Below are 20,622 nucleotides of genomic sequence, written 5' to 3' on the forward strand. Positions count from 1 at the left end.
ACTCGAAGTTCACTCAAAGATGCCTATATCACTTTAATATATTTAAAGTGTGCCCCCTCACTCTGGATGGAAAAATGCAGTTTGAAAAAATAATAATAATAATAATGACTAAAAATTTATATATGCAGACCCATAGAAATGTAGTCTAGTCAATACACATAGTAGACTATGTGCCAACTAAACATATTTATAAATTACTATCACGACAATTGTCCTTGACAAATTGTTACTCCCATTCAATTGATGTTCTCATTCAATGTTCTAGATTGCACACAAACAAAAACCGAAATAAACTGACAAACTATTCAATCAGCATGTTTCCAAACGTAGCAGTTGTAAACTACGTTTCCCATAATGCCTAGCGCGGTTTAGCTTACTGGTAGCTAGCTGAGGCAAAAATCAAATTTTACTATGAAAGTTTACAATCATCGGCAGCGCGCCGATGCGACACCAAACGGGATTTTACAGTCAAAGCTCCGACAGAAGTCAACAGTTGCCATGATATACGTATTTATCATTAAAAAACAAAAACAAAACAGGCATTGTGGCCAAATCGTCAACCCAGTAGATGGCGGTAATGCCTCATGATAGGGTTAAACTGCCAACAAAAACAAGAAGAACTACTACTTCCCTCCATTCTAGTAGGAGCCATGTCAACTGCTGCCATCCAGCGGCCGGAGGGATTCTCTTCAAATTGGTCCCGTGAAAAAGCATGAAAACCGGACATTTTTATGAATTTATAAAACCCACCCGGACCACGAGGACACTACGTGAAAGTAGGACTTGTCCGGGCAAAAGAGGACGTTTGGTCACCCTAAATTAAACTGACTTTTTTCTGTATTCTTATAAAGAGTATCCATGCGCACATCACGCACATCGCCCACAAGAGGCCAAAGCACATATCACTTTTTTTTTTTTTTTTTGCTTGTTTATTTGTTTGTTTGTTTTCTATTGCAATTATTTTACTTAATCATAAGATATATTTTCGTTTCATATTCATTATTAGTTAGTTGAGCCTGAGTGGACAAACTTGATTTTGCCTCTGAAATGGAAATGTAATCCTTTCATCCGTGATTTTTGTTGTTGTTGTTCTTAAGTCCATGTAATACACTGGTCGCAAACATGTGGCCCAGGGGCCAAATGCGGCCCACGGAAAAGATTTTGAGGCCCCTATTTGACACCGACTGTAGTATTAGTGTTGCCCACACGTGTTTTGCTATATGCTAGAAAAAATATATAAGCTTCAGTGGTACATCTACATACAAAGTTAATACGTTTCAGGACCTTGTTCCTAAGTCGAAATGGTTGTATGTTGAGTAGGATTTTACCATATGAATACATTATAATTCCATTAATTTGTTCCACAGCCTAAAAACCTAGACTAAATCCCTAATGAATACTGCTGGCTTTTGCAAATAGCAATTACACAGAGCAAAACAAATAAATTATTAAAAAAAATGGGAATAATAGGGTCAACGAATCTGGTTCTAATGTGGCGAATGTGTTTTGCGTGGTGTACCTGAATGCACCGCGTGGCTGACGTACCAGAGAGTGAGGGGGGACTTTTTACTTTCACTTTTCATGTTCAGCTGGGCAGACGGTAGAAATGTTGTGTTGCACAAGTTCTGAAATAAATGAATAAAACCTTGACAATGCTGGCGATTTTACCACAATAATAATTGTCACCTTAACTTACAAGACTGGCGAATGGAGGTCGGAGGAGGACCGTCAAGATTGTAGACATTCTACAGCCGTATTGTCAAGCCAGTTCACGGACGCGCTCACCATGCTCATATTTTTCTATCATTTCCATCTTCATTTCAATGGTAAGCCTCACCTTTTCTTTTTTTCACCACCTGCACTAACATTCTTTGAACCCATGTTGATTTCTCTCATATGAAAATCCGCCATGCGTCCGTCTTGCGGGAAAACAAAGAAACTGCGGCGCTGTTATAAATCGTCGTATTTCGAGCATGGCGTCAGATGTAGAAACAAATAGCGAGTCAAATTGTACGTGGAATGTCGAAAAGATCGCGTGTCGAAGTGATCATAAGGCGAGGACTACAATGAATGAAATACCGCATTTTCTGCACTATAAGTCACACCTAAAAGCTTTCAGTTTTCTCAAAAACCAACAATACGCCTTTTAATCCGATGCGCCTTATATATTGGTTAATCATGGCATGACAGTCCCTTTAGCACAGCTCCATCTAGTGGATTCATAGCACAACTCCGAATACTACTACTACTACTACTGCGCCTTATAATGGTTGAATGATCCATTTTGAGAAAAAAATATTTTAAAAATAATCACTGAATAAAAACGTAAATTAAAAAAAGTTTGTTTTTTTTAAATACCGTAAAATAACATTTAGAAAAATTAAAACTTCAAAAAAATAAAACAAATTGTAATGACTTGGAAAAATAAAAGAATAAGAGCAAGTTCAAATCAGTGTGTGTATTTTCTGGAAACTTTTTTTTTTTTTTTGGTTTGTTTTGTTTTATAAATCTCTTGTGACCGCATATAGTTTAACTCTTTGATTGCCATTGATGCCAATAGATGTCCAGTCCATTTCAATTGATCTGGGCTAGAAGTGATCATTGGCCCCCTCCAGTTGAAATGGATTGGACGTCGATTGCCGTCAATAGCCGTTTTCAAAATCAATTATCTCTGTCACAAACTACCACAACACTTACCCTGTGACCTGAGTTGAACTAATGCTAACTTTTAATAACCATCCACTGTAGTGACCACTGTCCCTGAAAGGGTTGAAGATCATTTTCTCCTACCTAATATCCACCAAATTCCCTATTTTTCCCCTATTCTTTCTGGGCGTCATTGATTTAGTTCTACACCAGTGCGGTCTGCAATGCTGGCTAACGCTATTGACGAGCCATCAGTCTTGTCCAGAAGTGTGGAGGCTTGCAGCTCTCCTTCCAAGGCGAAGAAGAGCGAGAAAGACGAAAGGAAGCGAGGAATAGGAGGGGCAGATGGAACATCAATGGACAGTGATGGAGAGCGGGGAGGAGGGCGAAGATGCAAGCGCAGCACGCAACACTCACACCCATGTCCATGGTTTGGGAACACTAAATTAGAAAAAAGACAAAAGGGATGAGGAGAGGGAGAAACTGTAAACAGCCGCATCGATCCAACTAGTGTCGGGCAAATCAAACCATTAGGAGCTGGGAACGTCTCATGCCTGCTGGAGGAGACGCACTCCACTGAGCAGGAAAAGTTTGCAGCAACATACTGCTGAGGAACGCGCACTCAAATCGACAAATTGAGGCCGATTCTGACCGACGTCAACCTTGATGAGCCAGCGGCAGTGTTGTTCAAGTTACATTCGAAAAATGAGGAATTATAGTTACTTCTTTGGAATTAATTTACTAGTTATTCAATTATGAAAGTAATTACTTTACTTGAAAAGCCTCCACTGTCAGTGTCATGCGCACTTGCCATTGTTGTTGTTGAGTGTTAAGCCTGAGTTATGCTCCTGCGTTGCGGTGACAGCAAAGTGACTACGGAGTCAATCAGCATTCGATAGTTCAGCCGATAGGGAACGCGTTGCACTGTATGGTTTTGGGGGGCGCTTGTCGACTTCCTGTAGATTGACAGAGAAAAAAAATAAATACAAAATGCAAGATGGAATGCTTGAATGTGGCTCTTCAGCTCATCAACATTGAATAAATGTTGATTTTGTTTTCTCCTAGATTCTGGTAAGTTGGAGAAGTTGTCAATTGATATTATTACCGTAAATATTGTCAGTTTATGGTAACTACCAATGTGCTATGCTTGTGCTGTGTTTCACCAGTCAGTAAAATGACATTTCTGTATCTGTACACAAGCTCTGTTTTCTTGTATTCTTCTATTTATTGGTGCTAAAATTAGGGTGCGCGTTACAAACGGATACAATAATTTTCCCTAGATTTTACAGGTAAATTTGGGGTGCGCATTATACACGGGTGCGCCTTATACTAGGGAAATTACAGTAACCTTGCATCTGTCTGTCATTTTTTGTCACCTGACTGTTTTGTGAAGCAGAAGTTTGTATGAGACCTGTCCCAACTAGTCGACGTTGTCGACGTCATCGGTGACGTAAATGCGTCGACGGGCAAAACATACCGTCGACGGGTAATGACGGGTTAAAAAAAATTACATGCGGAAAAAGTTTAGAATGGCGGGCGCTCACAATACAAGCGGTTGTTACTGGCACCCCCAAGGGGGCCGCTGTTATTTCAATGTGACCGGCGTTGTCAGATTGAGCAAAGAGGAAGAAACTGGGCGAGCGAGCGAGAGAGAGGAAGCGAGATCAGTGAGTTGGTAAAGTGCGCGGGTAGAGCCAAGTTGAGTGGCTTCATCCCCCACGTTTTTGTTTCGGTCAATAAAAGCATCCATAAAGAGCCATCCGACGCCTCTCGGTGTTTTTATGCACGCCACCGCCTACCTGAGGAGGAAATCGGACGAACCCAGACGAACCGATGACAACGAGCCAAGTGAATCGCCGGTGAGGAGTTAAAAACACTGCCAATAGGGAATGGGACGTACTACGTCATTGTTTGGACGCGCCTCCATGCTGGCAATATGATTCACTTCCGGGTCGGCAGACTCAATGCGGATTGTAACGTGTGGTCGTGCTAAGCTAACTCTTTCGGTGTTTTAGAAAGAAATTATGGGTGTGTATTGTTGTGTTACCGGGTGCAACAGCTTCTCCTACGACTAAAAAAAGGGCGAGGAAAACTGGACTCACTTTTCACCGTTTTCCTGCATGGAGGACCAAATATCAGATCGCGAAGGCCCGACTGATGGCTGGATTGCAGCGGTTCGTCGGAAAAGCATTTCTTATGATCATATTTCTGCTGGAATGAGAGTATTCCCCTCATCTCTACTCTTGTAAATTGAACGATTTATCCGTTTTGGTTTCAATACGGTTTGTTTTTTTTACTGTTGTGTAAATCTGCCTCGGTAGCAATGCTAACCTACTCCTCCTCCCCTACCTGTTGTGTTACTAGGAAAACCTGCATATGAAATGCTGACAACACATCCCGATTGGTCACCATATCTCTTCTTGGATTATTCTGAGGTCAAGCGCACCACATCGGAGCGTTATGAGAGGTTGGAAAGGCGAAGAGTGCACGCTGAAACTTCAGTTTGCTCTGCTCTTACAAACACGATCCCAAGTGTTGTTGTGAAAAGTCAATAAAATATGAATACCAAAACATGACTTGAACAACTTCTTGACAAACTGTAACTGCTTGTTGTTTACTTCAGGTCTTCATAATAAACAGGTGTAATAATTACAAAGTCAGGTGACTTAATTTTGTTATTCTATTTGGAATATGCATTGACAATTTTTGGACAGTGTTGTAGACAAGAACTGGGACTGATAAGTTGCAATAGATTTATTTCAAGTAATGCAATTTCTCCAATACGATATTTGAATTGACAGTTTAAAATCTTTAAATTAGTGCAAACAAGGCCCACCCTCTGACGGTGGCAGCAAATATTATATAATTATAAGTAATACACAAATACAAGATCACAATAAACGTGTCTTTGTCAAAGCAGTTTAAAACACTATTTACTGGCCTTGGGTAAATTGCCAGACAGGATAAATATGTGCTTTAAAGTTCTTGCATTTCCATTTTAAGTATTGCAAGTACTAGTCTCCAACACAGTATTTGAACTGACAGTTTAAAATCCTTTTAGTACAAAATGGCCCACACTCTGGCAGGGGGCAGCAAATATTATAATACATAATACATTATAAAAAGCTATATACTATATAAATACAAGATCACAACAAAACCTGTATTTTTTCAAAGCAGTTAAAAAACATCCAGTGGCCTTAGGTAAATAAAGGTGTAAAAATATGTACTTTACAGTTCTTGCATTTCTATTTTAGGTATTGCAACTTTTCCAACACTATTTGAATTGACAGTCTAAAGTCTCCATAAGTGCAAATAAGAATATTATAATTTAAAAATAAAAATAGAATATATAAATTCAACATTACAATGAAACGTGTCTTTGTCAAAGTGGTTTAAAAAATAATAACAATAATAATAATACGTCACTGGCCATAGTTAAATAGCCAGGCAGAATAAATATGTGCATTACAGTTCTTGCATTTTCACAAGTTAAAAGCCCGCAGTTCATCGACGAGAAGGGCAGACCCAGATGGCGTCTGCAGCAGGGGCTTGTTTGAGTCCGACACAGGACAAATGGAACCACTCCATTGAACAAATTTTCTTTGTCAAATGATCCAAGAAGAGAGATGGTGACAAATCGGGATGTGTTGTCAGCAGGTTTACCTAGGAATACAACTGTTAGGTGAGTCGTAGTAGGCGAGCATTGCTACCGAGGCAGATTTACACAACGGTGTAAAAAAAGAAAAACGTATTGAAACCAAAAGTGGATAAATCGTTCAACTTACAAGAGTAGAGATGACAGGAACACACTCTCATTCCAGCAGAAATATGATCATAAGAAATGCTTTTCCGACGAACCGCTGCAATCCAGCCATCCGTCGTACCTTCGTGATCTGATATTTGGTCCTCCATGCAGGAAAACGGTGAAAAGTGAGTCCATTTTTCCTAACCCCTTTTTTTGTCGTAGGAGATGCTGTTGCACCCGGTAACGCAACAATAAGCACCCATTTTTTCTTTCTAAAACACCGAAAGAGTTAGCTTAGCACTACCACACGTTACAATCCGCATTGACTCTGCCGAACCGGAAGTAAATCATATTGCCAGCATGGAGGCGCGTCCAAACAGTGACGTAGTACGTCCCATTCCCTATTTCCAAAAAGGGCAGAGTTGGTAACACGTCAAAGCGGCATAAAGCCAAAAAAGCGGACCAGAATAGCCAGAGCCTGGAATTATTTCAAGGAAAATATGGAGGGTGCCACTTTGTGTACTCTTTGCTAAGATGAGCTCGCATACCACGGTAGCACGTCGGCTATGAACGAACACTTGAAGCGCCGTCACGTAACTGTAATTTTCGAAGACAGCATGAAACAACAAACTAGCGGATTGTAAGTCCATACAACTTTCTAACGATTTTTTAAATGGAAGTTGCCTTTATGTGCGTTGTATCAACGTGCATTTTTATTTAATAAAATAATTAATATAATCATATATTTTTAAAAATTACTATTAAATTTATTAGGATCATGGAAGCTCCCACTTGGGGAAAACATATACATATATCCTGTATATACATAATATAATAAAAATATATATGGAAACACCACTGGCCTGCTTACTGTAATCCATGACTGCACTAATGTTAGTTATTTAATATTATAAAGTTTTAACATATAGTAGTATACTATAAAATTAATACTATATATTTAATTTTTGTTACTGTGGGTATGTGTGCCTTTCATTCAAAATAATTGTGGTAATATTTCAGTGTGCCCTCTACTTTATATATTTTCAGGTTAAAACAAACAAAAGTTGAACAGTTTTTCCCATCCCCCAAAAATGCAGCATGCACACCAGAAAAAGCATCTGAACTCACACAAAGTATTCTGAAAATGGTTGTCCGGGACATTGCAATTCATTTTAACATTTAGAAATATATAGACAATGACATACCTCAAAGAGAGTAAGAATTGTTTTGACTCCTGTTAAAGAGGTGAAGTCACAGTGTTTCAGTTTACATTTTTTTGCACTAGTTAATGCCAGCAGCATTTGACCTCATTGTTTGTGATTTATTATTGGTATTTATGTTATTTATTTATAAGTTAATAAAGAATTTAGGTGTTCCAAAATGTTTTTTGTGAATTAATAAGCTTGAACAAAAAATTCATTATTAAAGTAGTAGTAAAAAAAAAAAAGTTTTTTTAAAAATAAATATATATTATATATATATATATTTTTTTTAGATTAGTCGACTAATCGTAAAAATAATCAGCTGACTAATCGGGAGTAAATTAGTCGTTTGTGACAGCCCTAGTTTGTATGCATGTAAGTGTAAGTAAGTTAAAAAGCAAATAAAAAAATAAAAAATATACGTAGTGTAGCATAGCATAGCATAGCAAGTCGCCGCTTAGCCAACAGCAGGGTCGCTCCCTCCCGACTCAATGTCGAGCGAACTGTAGTATATAAAAAATGCATTGAGGAAAATAAAATCACAAAAGGGAACCATGTGCTACCCAAAGTCACAAAGGTGCGCCTGTGAGCACATTGTCATTTCGGAGCCAAGCTCACTGTCTCGCTAGGACTTAGCTCCAATGTCTTGGTGAGGACAGTATAATGACGTATAACATAGGGTGACCAAACGTCCTCTTTTGCCCGGACAAGTCCTACTTTCACGTAGTATCCTCGTCGTCCGGGCGGGTTTTATAAATTCATAAAAATGTCCGGTTTTTATGATTTTTTTACGGGACCAATTTGAAGAGAATCCATCCGGCCGCTGGGTGGCAGCGCCTGCCTGCGAAGACATGGCTCCTAGTAGTAGGGAGGGAAGGAGTAGTTCTTCTTTTGTTGGCAGTTTACCCCTATCATGAGGCATTACCGCCATCTAATGGGTTGATGATTTGGCCACAACGCCTGCCCAGTTGTTAAGTTTTTTACAATAAATACGTATATAATGGCAACTGTTGACTTCTGTCGAAGCTTTGACTGTAAAACCCCGTTTGGTGTCGCATTGTTGCGCTGCCGATGATTGTAAACTTTTATAGCAAAGTTTGATTTTTGCCTCAGCTAGCTATCAGTAAGCTAAACCACGCTAGGCATTATGGGAAATGTAGTTTTGAACTGCTACGTATAGAAACATGCTGGTTGAATAGTTTGTTAGTTTATTTCGGTTATTGTTTGTGTGCAATCTAGAACATTGAATGAGAATATCAATTGAATGGGAATAACAATTCATCAAGGACAATTGTCGTGATAGTAATTTATAAAAATGTTTAGTTGGCACATAGCCTATTGTGTGTATGTGTATCGACTGGACTACATTTCCATGGGTCTGCATTCTATACATATATATATATTAGGGCTGTCAAAATTATCGCGTTAATGGGCGGTAATTTTTAAAATTAATCACGTTAAAATATTTGACGCAAGTAACGCACATGTCCTGCTCAAACATTACAGCAACAATGACAGCACAGTGAAATGTGTACTTGTTGTGTTTTTCGGAGTTTTGTCGCCCTCTGCTGGCGCTTGGGTGCGACTGATTTTATCGGCTTCAGCACCCATGAGCATTGTGTAAATAATTACTGGCATCAACAATGGCGTGCTACTAGTTTATTTTTTGAATGAAAATTTTACAAATTTTATTATAACGAAAACATTGAGGGGTTTTAATATAAAATGTCTATAACTTGTACTAATATTTATCTTTTAAGAACTACAAGTCTTTCTATCCATGGATAGCATTAACAGAATGTTAATAATGGTAATGCCATCTTGGTGATTTATTGTCATAATAAACAAATGCAGCACTTATGTACCGTATGTTGAATGTACTGTATATATCCATCTTGTGTCTCATCATTCCATTCCAGCAATAATTTACAGAAAAATATGGCATATTTTATAGATGGTTTGAATTGCGATTAATTGCGATAAATTACGATTAATTTCAAAGCTGTAATTAACTCGATTAAAAATTTTAATCGTTTGACACCCCTAATACATATACATACACATATATATATATATATTTTTTTTTTTTCCAAACTGCATTTTTCCATCTAGAGTGAGGGGGCACACTTTAAATATATTAAAGTGATATAGGCATCTTCGAGTGAACTTTGAGTAAAATTCAAGTATCTTGAGGCCGGGCTGAGTGTCCTCTTTTTTGGAAATCAAAATATGGTCACCCTAGTATAACATGTTTTTGGATAGTTTTTTTTTTTTTTTAATGATTATTTAAAGGTTGTTTTGAGGTATTTAAAGGGTTAATTCTGACTTACGCGAAACACCGGGTTACAGCGCGGGAATGGAATTTGTTCAGAAACCGAGGACTACCTGTAATAGGCAATTTGAGCTGGGCTAACTCTATTTCTTGCTCAATTTTGAAGAATGTGCTATCGCGGCTAGAAACGAAGGGGTTAAGCCGGAGAGGGGGGCGGCCGGCAGAAATGAAAAAAGCCCTTTGGCAACCCTGGGACAGAGGGAACGCTGAACTCATCACAAACTCCTCGGCTGGCATCGGCCGCTGCATAATGACCCCGACAAGACGGGAATCCCTTTTAATTAAAGTGAAGGCAGATCAGTTAAGCAGATGGATGCCGACAAATATTAGGGGAAATAGAATGTTTAATGGCCTGTGCACTTATCGCCGGCTATTTTCCGCACCCGGACCCAAACTGATAAACAGGACGGGGAGCCTTGTTAATCAACCTTACAACCTTTAAAGCCCGAGATAAGAGAATAATTCGGGATCTTTGTAAATTAGCTTGAGATGTGGCTGGGCGGCCGGGAGAATTTCTATCAGGGTAATAGCCTTGCGCCGCCGTGGAGAACTTTAGGGGCACCGAGCAGGAAAGATATTTTCCTGTTATTTGCTTGATTTTTTTTTTTGTGGAATGGTTGGGGTTTGACCCGCTTCGCAGAAACCCCGCCGCCTTCTTATCGGTCACACGGGAGAGTCACCCGCCCCTGTGGAATGCATCTACAAGGGGAATTGGAGAAGGTGGCCCGATTGAGGAGGTTAAGGCAAAGTCAAATAGAGAATAAGCAGGGATGGATAGAGATTTTTTTTATATGTAATGATAAATTGCTAGCCTTGCAGGCAAGATAGTACTTCCTGATTCATCATGCAATACCGTCTTTTACCGTCAATTTCTGATCGGTCGAAAAATTTGACAGAACACCGGGCACATGAGCACAATAAGCCGAATATAGTGCTCTCCCGGCGGGTGGATGTGCGACAAGCCGCCGGTGTTGTGCCGAAAAATAGCCGCCCCGCATGCATGTCAGCCACAAAATGCAAGCCACCTACATATTAAAATGATCCCAGTATTTGACATAGTACAAAACACGATGTTTACTCACTTCCTCGTAACTCCCATTAGGGATTGGAATTGGTAGGATTTTTACGATTCCGATTCCATTATCGATATTGCTTAACGATTCGATTCTTTATCGATTCTCTTATCGATTCTAATTTGGGGAAAAAGAACAAATGTTTTGATTGGCATCGAGTTTGTTTAATCAGAAGTCACAACCTTACAAACTCACAACGAGATCAAAAGAGGCCCAAAGCTTCAATGTTAACTATGGCAATAAGTGGCAAATACACAAGAATGTGTAACATTTTACTGAAACATTTATCTAATAGAAATAAAAAATATTGGTATATATTGGCAGATAGGTTTTTGTTCTGCCTTTGGCAATATGTGTTAAAGCAGGGGTCCCCAAACTTTTTCTTGTGAGGGCCACATAACTTTTCCCTTCTCTGATGAGGGGCCGGGGTCAGTTTGTTACAGAAAAAGTGTGACGATTGCAGAAGTGCATAAATTTAAAAAATTATTGTTTTTCAGAAAGCCACAATCAAATAACCCTTTCTGGATTCTTTATAATAATAATAATAATTAATAATAAAAACACTATTAATTAAATAGATAATAACCGAATAACCCTCCATGAATTCTTCAAGGAAAAGGCCAGAAAATAAATAAAACGATTGAGGAAAAAAAAAAAAAATTCAAACTGGCCGGACCAAATGTGGAGGCGGGCCGTATTTGGGCCGCGGGCCGCAGTTTGAGGACTATTGGAGCACGCATACACCCAAAGAAGAAATGCCGCATCCAAGTGAGTGAGAGAGGGAAACACTTCTACGAGCCTACGTTCTTTGTCATTGTTAATATCTACAGAGGCAACGCCTGTATGTATCATCTTTTGTGTTGTTGTTGTTGTGTTTCCACTCGCGATCGGACACTTAAATCCAGTTGTGTAGTGGTTTGAACGATGTGCTAATGCTAGCGAACGAATGCTAACCATACTGTTATTAGCAGCTAATCATCGCTGATTTACGTTGATGCAAACCTGTTTGTTATTGGGGATGAAATTGATTTGTTTCATTTCTATTCTTAGTTTCACTCTTCAAGTGATGGTTGAATAAAGTCACCAAATTATACCAACGTCTTCTGCATCGTCATTTGGGAGTTTAACTAGCTGTATAGCCGGGACTTTTATTTTTTAAAAGCCAGGACTGAGCCTTAGTCTCTCTGTGGGGACAGCGCAATCGTATTCCCTCCCGATGCAGTTATCTCCACCTTGCAATGACTGCAAGTCGCTTTGTTGTAATTTTTCCTCATGAAGTGAAGACACACTTTCGAGCGTTTGAACCTACGTGCTGTCATTGTTATGTTTATGGCTGCAATGCTCGTGCTTACCCGTCGTAACCTTTCATTTTCACACTCTTTCCTGGTGAAGTGTAGTCAAACTTTGGAGCGAGTGGTTCTTGGCGCCATGCTAGTTTGATGCGTCTGGACAACAACACACGTCACGACGCAATACGCGTCTTTAGGAATCGTTAGGATCGTTAAGGCTTTTTCATTGTGATGTCGAGGCCTTGAAACACTCGGAACCGGTTCCGAATTGGAATCGGATTTCGATTCCCATCCCTAACTCCCATGGTCCCACAGTAGTAGGGCTTGTTTTGGCCAATATCCACCGGTGAATGGGAACCTTTTGAAACCCCAAAAAGGCGCACACGCCTCTCCCTCGTAGAGCAAGATTTTTCTGCAGCCGTTTGGCTGGCGTGATGCGAAAAATAAACTTATTAATCCGCAAAATCAGCTGAATCAGTCCTTCTTGTACAACAGTACGCCTGTATAGTGAAGAGGACTCCTTCCTCCGTACACGTCACAGCGCCCTCTGTCTCAACTCGAGACTTTTGCCGGAAGTCACTCATTTTCATGGCGCGGGATTAAAAAATCCTAAATAAATATAGCGATCGCTTCCACACACATCCAAGCGGTCCATTAAATTCAGGAGCATAAAATACCGCGTGTATTATGAAATAAACATGCTTTTTCGTGTCACAGGTAGGGATGTCCCGATCCAGGTTTTTGCACTTCCGATCCGATACCGATACTGGCCGATACCGGCCTATCTGAGCATGTGTTAAAGTTTAAAGTTATTTAGCCTCCTTACTTAGTTGTCAGACTCATGCTGAAAAGGGTTTTAGTACTCTTGATAACAACTAGCCAGCTGAATTAGGTGAGTTTGAATAACACACAACGGTTGGTAACAAGAAACTGACCTGTTTATTCAGTGACAAACACAAAACATTATAAATAACAAACAGAAATGGCATAGTCAGTCAGTAAAACGTGCAAATAATATTGTAAACTGTCTTAAAAAAGCAAAACACACAAACAACCTCAGTGGAAAATCCCACAAACCCCCCCAAGCTATTAGATGCTTTTAATGTTTCGTGCATTAGCTACAATAATTGTATAAAAAGCATCTCAGGTTTAAATAAACGACTATTTCAGTATCAAGTTAACATTTTAAAACAGTAAATAAATTACTCAAGTCCCCATTCTGTATCAGCAGCTTTAAACTACATTCATTTAATTTTGCGAATCAACTGTTAAAGTTGTTAAAATTGCTCCCATTATTCCATAATTTCCCTTCTGTCTACTTTTGACATGTGAAAGTTTTAAAACTGTTTTGAAGATAGATTCAAGTCAAGATTTTGCCAATTTAGGAATATTTTAGATAAATAGTTCATTAGGTTCGCTTGGAAGGTTCACAACAGCCTACTAGGGAAGTCTCCTGCTTTAAGATGGCGGCTGTTTACTAACGCATCTAGTTGTCCATACTTCAATGTTGCTAACGCTGTCTAGTCTGTCAATTTGCATCTAGTTCTATATACATATGATATCTATTATCTACAGTAAAACGATGTTGGCGTAGTTTGTAGCGGCTGTCAGCAGCAGTCAGGTATTCTTGTGTTTTTTATCCAGCGGCATGAGTTGAGCTAAAGCCGTGAGTCGAACATTAGCATTACCCGGGTCTGTGACAAGCATGCTCTCCTCATACTCTCGGGACGCAATGCGGTCCGCTACTCATTGCATCCCGAAGAAAGCGCTGTGTATTAGTTCCGCTTTACTTGACATATTTCAATAATCGGAATTTGGATGTTTGTGAATCGTTCTTGAATCTTCCACGGCCGAATCGCTCAAGGATGTAATGACGGCTGGGCATGTTGGACCGTGTTTCTAAGTGTTGGATGGTGTGTCTTTACTCACGAGAGATAATGGCTCGTCATCCAGAATGAATTCTTCGGCAATGACTCTTGTTATTCCCTGGGCTTTGGGACTGTCGAGTGCCAGTTTGTCTCGCATAGCAAAAGTTTCTGCCAGTGTTAGTTGCGTAGGACCTTTCTTTTTGTCTTCGGTTTTCTTAACATAATTCTTATATTGTTTGTGGTGGTGTTTCGCAAAATGCTTGATTAGGTTGGTTGTATTAAAGCTTATTACAGCTTTACCACCACACTTGACTTTATCGTGGCATATGTTGCACTCTGCCTCTTCGTCTTTGTCGTCCTTTAAGGTGAAATGATCCCACACAGCTGACATTTTTACCGATAGTCTCTCGGTAAATTGGGAGACGGTAATGTAAATGTAGTGTGTTGAAGGTGTGCCGTAAAATGCGGACTGGATTTTAGGGAAACCGAAGCAAAAACTGGAATGGATTATGTAAATCGGTGCGCTGGAAAACCCGGACCGGACTATCAAAGAAACTGGATCGGAAGTCTGGATCGGAATTTTTCCATGTCAGCTGATCCGATACCGATGCGCAGTTTTTTGCCCATATCGGCGTCCGATCCGATCCAAATATCAGATCCGGACATCTCTAGTCACAGGCACTTTAAATGCATTAAATATTTTAACGTAATTTAAAAAATTAATTACCACCCATTAACGCGTTAAATTTGACAGCCCTAAATATAACCTGTCGTTCTTCACTGTTTTTTACTGCTCTCCTGACTTCTCATGGGGTAGTCCAACGGGTCACATCATACCTGTTAAGTTGTAGAAATTGCAAATAGGGAGATTTCTGTTTGCCAACCCCGATGACGCGCGCGCGACAATCGCTAAGACAAAATGCAACCATTTTTTTCAAATTCATTTTGGTCACAACACTTGTGTAAAAATTAACTACACTGTCAAAGAACCTCTTTTTGGTGGCATCAGAGATAGTCTTCAACTTGCTCCATGTATTGTCTGGCATCATGTGATACTGCTATGTTGCCTGTGTCATGCCAGTTCTCATTTTTCCTGTAATCAACGTCTAGGATATCCTCAGCTTTCCTGATCACATCCATTTGCACAAATTTGGACATCAGCTTCCTCAGCAGCCTCTTCATCTCATCAACCATCACTCCAATTAGGGTTTCGTCAGACTAAATCAGCAAGATTAAAAACATTAATTACATCATTTAGAAAATTAATCATATTTGTTTTTAAAAGTATCTTTGTCATGGCAGTTTTTTAATTTAATTGAATTGTAACCTAGAATTGAAACTTTATATTTTTTGTTTCAGCACAGTAATAATGATATAATGTAATAAAGTGTATAGTATACACTTTAGCTTTAGCATAATAGCGAATCTAAATGATTAAACTTCAAGTAAGTAACGATACGCTTTCTCACTTAAATTCATATATTGTGGGGGTAGGACCGCAGTGGTTTAATATTCCATGATGTTTGATCCACGAAAACACAGAGTAAAGCAGCGACTTCTTCCTCGTCATCGTTCTCCCATCATTAGCTCTAATGCTATTAGCATTAGGCTAGTTAGCTATCGCTGGCAGGTAAGACTTACGGCAATTACGTTGACGAACGTCGTTTTTCCCGAATACTGGAGGCCGACCAGGGTCAGCTCCATCTCTTCCTTCCAAAATAAAGACTTGAACCAGTCTAAAAGCCGGTTTATTAGTGCCAGCATCTTGGGAAGTCGGTGGTGCTTCGCCTCTTCCCTCACTGTCAGATGTTTGGTTGGGCTTTTCCAGCTCTGAAGGGGAGGGAGGGCAGGGAAGTCGGAGACGGCCAGGCTATTCGTTGTTGGTCACTTTCCGAATCGGGCCGAATGGTATCGTTACAAAACGGTGACAAACAAAAACGTTAAAAAAAAAAAAAAAAAAAAATTGACATTTTTGGAAAATCGGGAGATTTGGCTTTCTAATCGTGAGGCGTGAGCATTGGGGTCAAAATCGGGAGTCTCCCGACCAAATCGTGAAACTTAACAGGTATGTCACATGCGTAAATGCGCCACTGCCAGCACATCAGAGAATGAGGAGCTGATACGCTGGTTTCGTGGTGGTAGGAGAGAGATTACAGCAATGACACCCATTTGGCTGTCAAGTGCAACCTCTTAGATTTCAAGAACCGTTGAAATTTTTTCGATACCACGAACCGTAGCAGTTACGGTAGTTCAAAGCACGCATGCGTAAATGTGTCGTATGGACACATCCGTCGTTAAAAGGTTAAATGAGTCCCAATAAAGGATTAACACGTGTTCAAATTTTCTTCTATTCACAGGTAAAAGAATCATTCAACAAATATTGTTTCTCTTCCCTGAATAAGATCCAATAAGTTCAGGTTTCTCCAGCCTACAGAAACGGCATTATCATTTCCATGTTTTTTTTAACAGTTACCTTCAACCGCTTCCTCCCTGCGCCTCTTGAAAAATAAAAGGGTGGAGGGGGACACCAGATTGAAGGTAATTACACGGAGAAACACAGACATTTATCATTGGTGCTTTGGGACTTTAAACGCTCTCGCTTACTAATTCCCCCCATACCGTCGGCCATCGCGGGGCTGGCAGGTTGCGATCGGGCCCGGAGGCTCAGAGTGCTGCCATATGTCCGTTTCTGGCCGGCGCCAGCAGCAAATGTGCTGAACGACGCACCTCGAGCCACGAACTTCGTGCCTTGGCAGAGTGCGTACACACACACAAAAAAAGTCACCAAATGTTTTGTCCTATCTGTCAGCTCGCAAACATTACCGCTTCAGTTGCGCAAATGCATAATAGGTCGAAAAATCCATGGAGAACATCCCGGATCGCAATGGGTCACACCTGGTTATGCTTCTTCTCTCCCCCACCTCGCCGGTTCCCACACCGGCGGCATCTGGAAGCGATTGGCGGCAGAGTCACAGCGAGCCATAAAGCCCTCAAATGCTCACAAAAAGGCACGCCGGCTAGAACGTCAAACAATGTTGGCCCGACGGGCTGCCAACAGACACAGCGCATCTTGAACCCGAACAAACCCCGCTGCTCATTTTTTATCCGCCGTGAACTATTCCTCCCCCTTCGTTCGCTCGCAAAGCACCACCTGGGAATGGATTTTGCATTTTTAGACCGTAAATGGACTCGGGACACATGCTCACCCGAGACGTGGTTCCTGATTTCAGAACTTCTATCGTGTATAATAAATTGAAGCAGGCCATGACTCTCCCCACACTGAAAGCATAATTGACATATTTTTCACTAGGGTTGGGAATCTCTGGCATGAAGCCGATTCGATATGTATCTAGATCAGGCATGTCCAAAGTCCGGCCCGGGGGCCAAATGCGGCCCATGGTCAAATTTCATCCGGCCCCCAGCCTCTGTCATAAAACCAATAACATCTGGCCCGCACACAGACTTAATAAATTGGTCAGCAGTACTGCAACCTGCAAATGAAGTAGCTTACATACGAAATGCTGCTCCTCATTTACCCACAAAAGGCAGCAGCACTTTAACCCTTTATTGCAAAATGTATCACATTTGATGCACTTAAAATTTCCGATTTCAGACTAATTTAGGATTTTGACATTTCTTTTTGGGAAAAAAAAAATGATGGATGCAAGTCGACACATGCAGCTGCAGGTTCCATGAGAAAAAAACATGATTTAGCATGGGTTATAGATATTACAGCGCTTATTACACATATTCATTTTGACTTTTCACAAATTTGAAAAAAAAAAGTTTCCTTAGGACCTTATTTTTCAAATTTCGGGATTCTCTGATAATTGCTTCATGTTGCAGGTATTTAAGGGCTAAGCATCATTACTCCGTGTGACCCTCTACTTCCAATTTTCTAAAATGGCGACAATCAACAAAAAAAAGTTGACTGTGACGGCTGACGCTTCAAGGATAGGTGGAAATTGGACTATGTCTTCACTAAAATATGCAACAACTGTGTCTTGCCTCATTTGCAAAGAGACAGTCGCTGTTTTTAAAGATTTCAACGTGAGGCGATATTACCAAACATGACACGCTGACATGTACGACAAGATTACAGGGAAGATACGCAGCGAGAAATTGAAGCAACTTGAAGCTTGTTTAATTTCACAGCAGTAGTATTTCGCAAGAGCCCGAGAGTCGAAAGAGAACGCCGCAAAGGTTAGTTGCGAGATTGTTGAAATTATTCATTAAAAAAATAATAAAGCAAATGTGACACACTGAATGGCTTGCTAAATTTTGCTTAAATATATTGTTCTACGTAAAGGACGTCAGCCAAGGTCGGCCCCCAACATTTTTACCACGCCAAATCTGGCCCCCTTTGCAAAAAGTTTGGACACCCCTGATCTAGATACTAGGGATGGGCGGATCGAAACCAAAATATCGATATTTCGATCCAGCGCGTTGAGTTTTAGGTATCGATCCCCAAGCAAAAGTATCGATATTTGGAATTAATATATTATATTTTCTTTGTCTATTTTTTGGGTATATTTTTGTGCACACTTTGTACTACTTTTCCCTCAGGCTGACAGAAATTGGGAATTATTATTTTCCTGTCCAAACTCAAAAATACAAAATACATATTTTATCTTATTCCACAAAAAAAAAAAAAAAAAAAAAAAAAAAAAAAAATCAGGTATAGGGACTTTAATAAAAGTGTTAAGTGAATGATTTGTTAAATATTTAGAGATTTAAACTATCCTGCAGCAGACTTCAAGATTCTCAAGGAAACTTACTGACCTAATGCTTTACTTGACCTTATTATTATTTCTTATTCATTTATTACTATTTCTTGTTAATTTATGTTTAGTATTTATTTTGTTTAATGTTTTATTTATTTTTCTGTGAAATATATTTTTCCATATTGTTTTGTTTCAAACAATTAAATGCTTGATTTCTTATGTTTTGTTGCTATTTAAATTTTGTTACAGGTCTGTTGCAATTATTTCAAAATCTGTAAATTGTTTTAGTAGAATAAAATTCAAAAACGGCAAGTGATTTGTTTATTGGATTTGTTTTTAATGATCAACCATTAGAGGGCGGTAACATGCTATTATTAATTCATTCTTCAAGTAGATCAAAAATATTTAACTTGGGTAGATTAAAATTTGATCAAATACAACGTTTAGCAGGGAAATGTTCTGTGCATATGAATTTAAGGGTCATGGGACTGACTAATCAGATTTTGTTGATAATGGATTGGTTTGAGAGTTTGTAGGGAAACTGCTTTGCTAGTTATTAAAAGCAGCAGTTTTTTCATTGCAATGCATATTTGACACAAAGAGACTTTTAATAGTTTTTGAGTGCTTGCTGTAGTTGTACATTAGATATCATCAGAATGACTGAGGGGTTGTGTGTATATAAAATATATATAAGATATGAATTATTTGGCCTTGGTATTACTTGGTATCGGATCGAATCCAAAATCACTGGTATCACCCATCCCTACTAGATACACAGGTTACAATTCGATTAAAAAACGATACATTTTTAAGGCCGAGCGATTCGATATTGCCTGGTATACCTGGTGACCGTCCGGCGGATCAAATTCCGAGGCAGTGGCGCCACCAGGGGGTGGGGTGGTCTTGTACGTTTTCAATTTTCTAATAATTGCTCCCACAGTTGATTTCTTTACACCAAGCGTTTTACCTTTTGCAGATTCAGTCTTCCCAGCCTGGTGCAGGTCTAAAATTTTGTCTCTGGTGTCCTTCGACAGCTCTTTGGTCTTGGCCATAGTGGAGTTTAAAGTGTGGACAGGTGTCTTTTATACCGATAATGAGTTAAAACAGGTGCCATCAATACAGGTAACAAATGCAGCCTCGTTAGACCTCGTTAGAAAAAGTTAGAACAGACCTCTTTGACAGCCAGCCAGAAATCTCGCTTGTTTGTAGGTGATCAAATACTTATTTTCCACCATGATTTCCAAATAAATTCTTTAAAAATCAAACAATGTGATTTTATGTTTTTTTTTTTCCACATTCTGTCTCTCATGGTTGAGGTTTACCCATGTTGACAATTACAGGCCACTCTAATCTTTTCAAGTAGGAGAACTTGCACAATTGTTGGTTGACTAAATACTTACTTGCCCCATTGTATGTTTTGTGAAAGTGAAAGGATAATGTCAATGAAGGGTTAAGAAGTGCTAATGCCAGTCACATACAACACGATCTCTCCGGAGAATAGACGAGAGCCATTGTCACAGCACAAGCAGAGATTGGGTGGGGTTCGATGTGTCACAGCCTTATAATGCGCCTATCGATTGTCCGTATCTGTTACGGAGGCTGGGAAGAGCGTCCCAAATTCGATACGCTCTTAAAAGGGGGCGGTGGGCCATCATAAGAGATGACAGCAGCAAGAACAAAGCCTTTCCCAAGGAGTGACTCAAATCAGGCTGAATGATGTAATACACAGGTGTCAAACTC

At 39.7% G+C, this 20,622-nt stretch overlaps 1 long non-coding RNA gene across 1 annotated transcript in view; it reads right to left on the reverse strand.

Moving 5' to 3' along the window:
- The window catches only part of LOC130919919 (uncharacterized), a 71,755-nt gene extending 51,836 nt beyond the window's left edge, over positions 1-19,919 (reverse strand). The window contains exon 1 of the long non-coding RNA XR_009064032.1: positions 19,850-19,919. This is a non-coding gene — a long non-coding RNA (uncharacterized LOC130919919). The remainder of the gene's footprint in view (positions 1-19,849) is intronic.
- Positions 19,920-20,622: the final 703 nt, after the last annotated feature.

Source organism: Corythoichthys intestinalis, chromosome 8, assembly GCF_030265065.1.
Source record: "Corythoichthys intestinalis isolate RoL2023-P3 chromosome 8, ASM3026506v1, whole genome shotgun sequence".
NCBI classification, from domain to species: Eukaryota; Metazoa; Chordata; class Actinopteri; order Syngnathiformes; family Syngnathidae; genus Corythoichthys; species Corythoichthys intestinalis.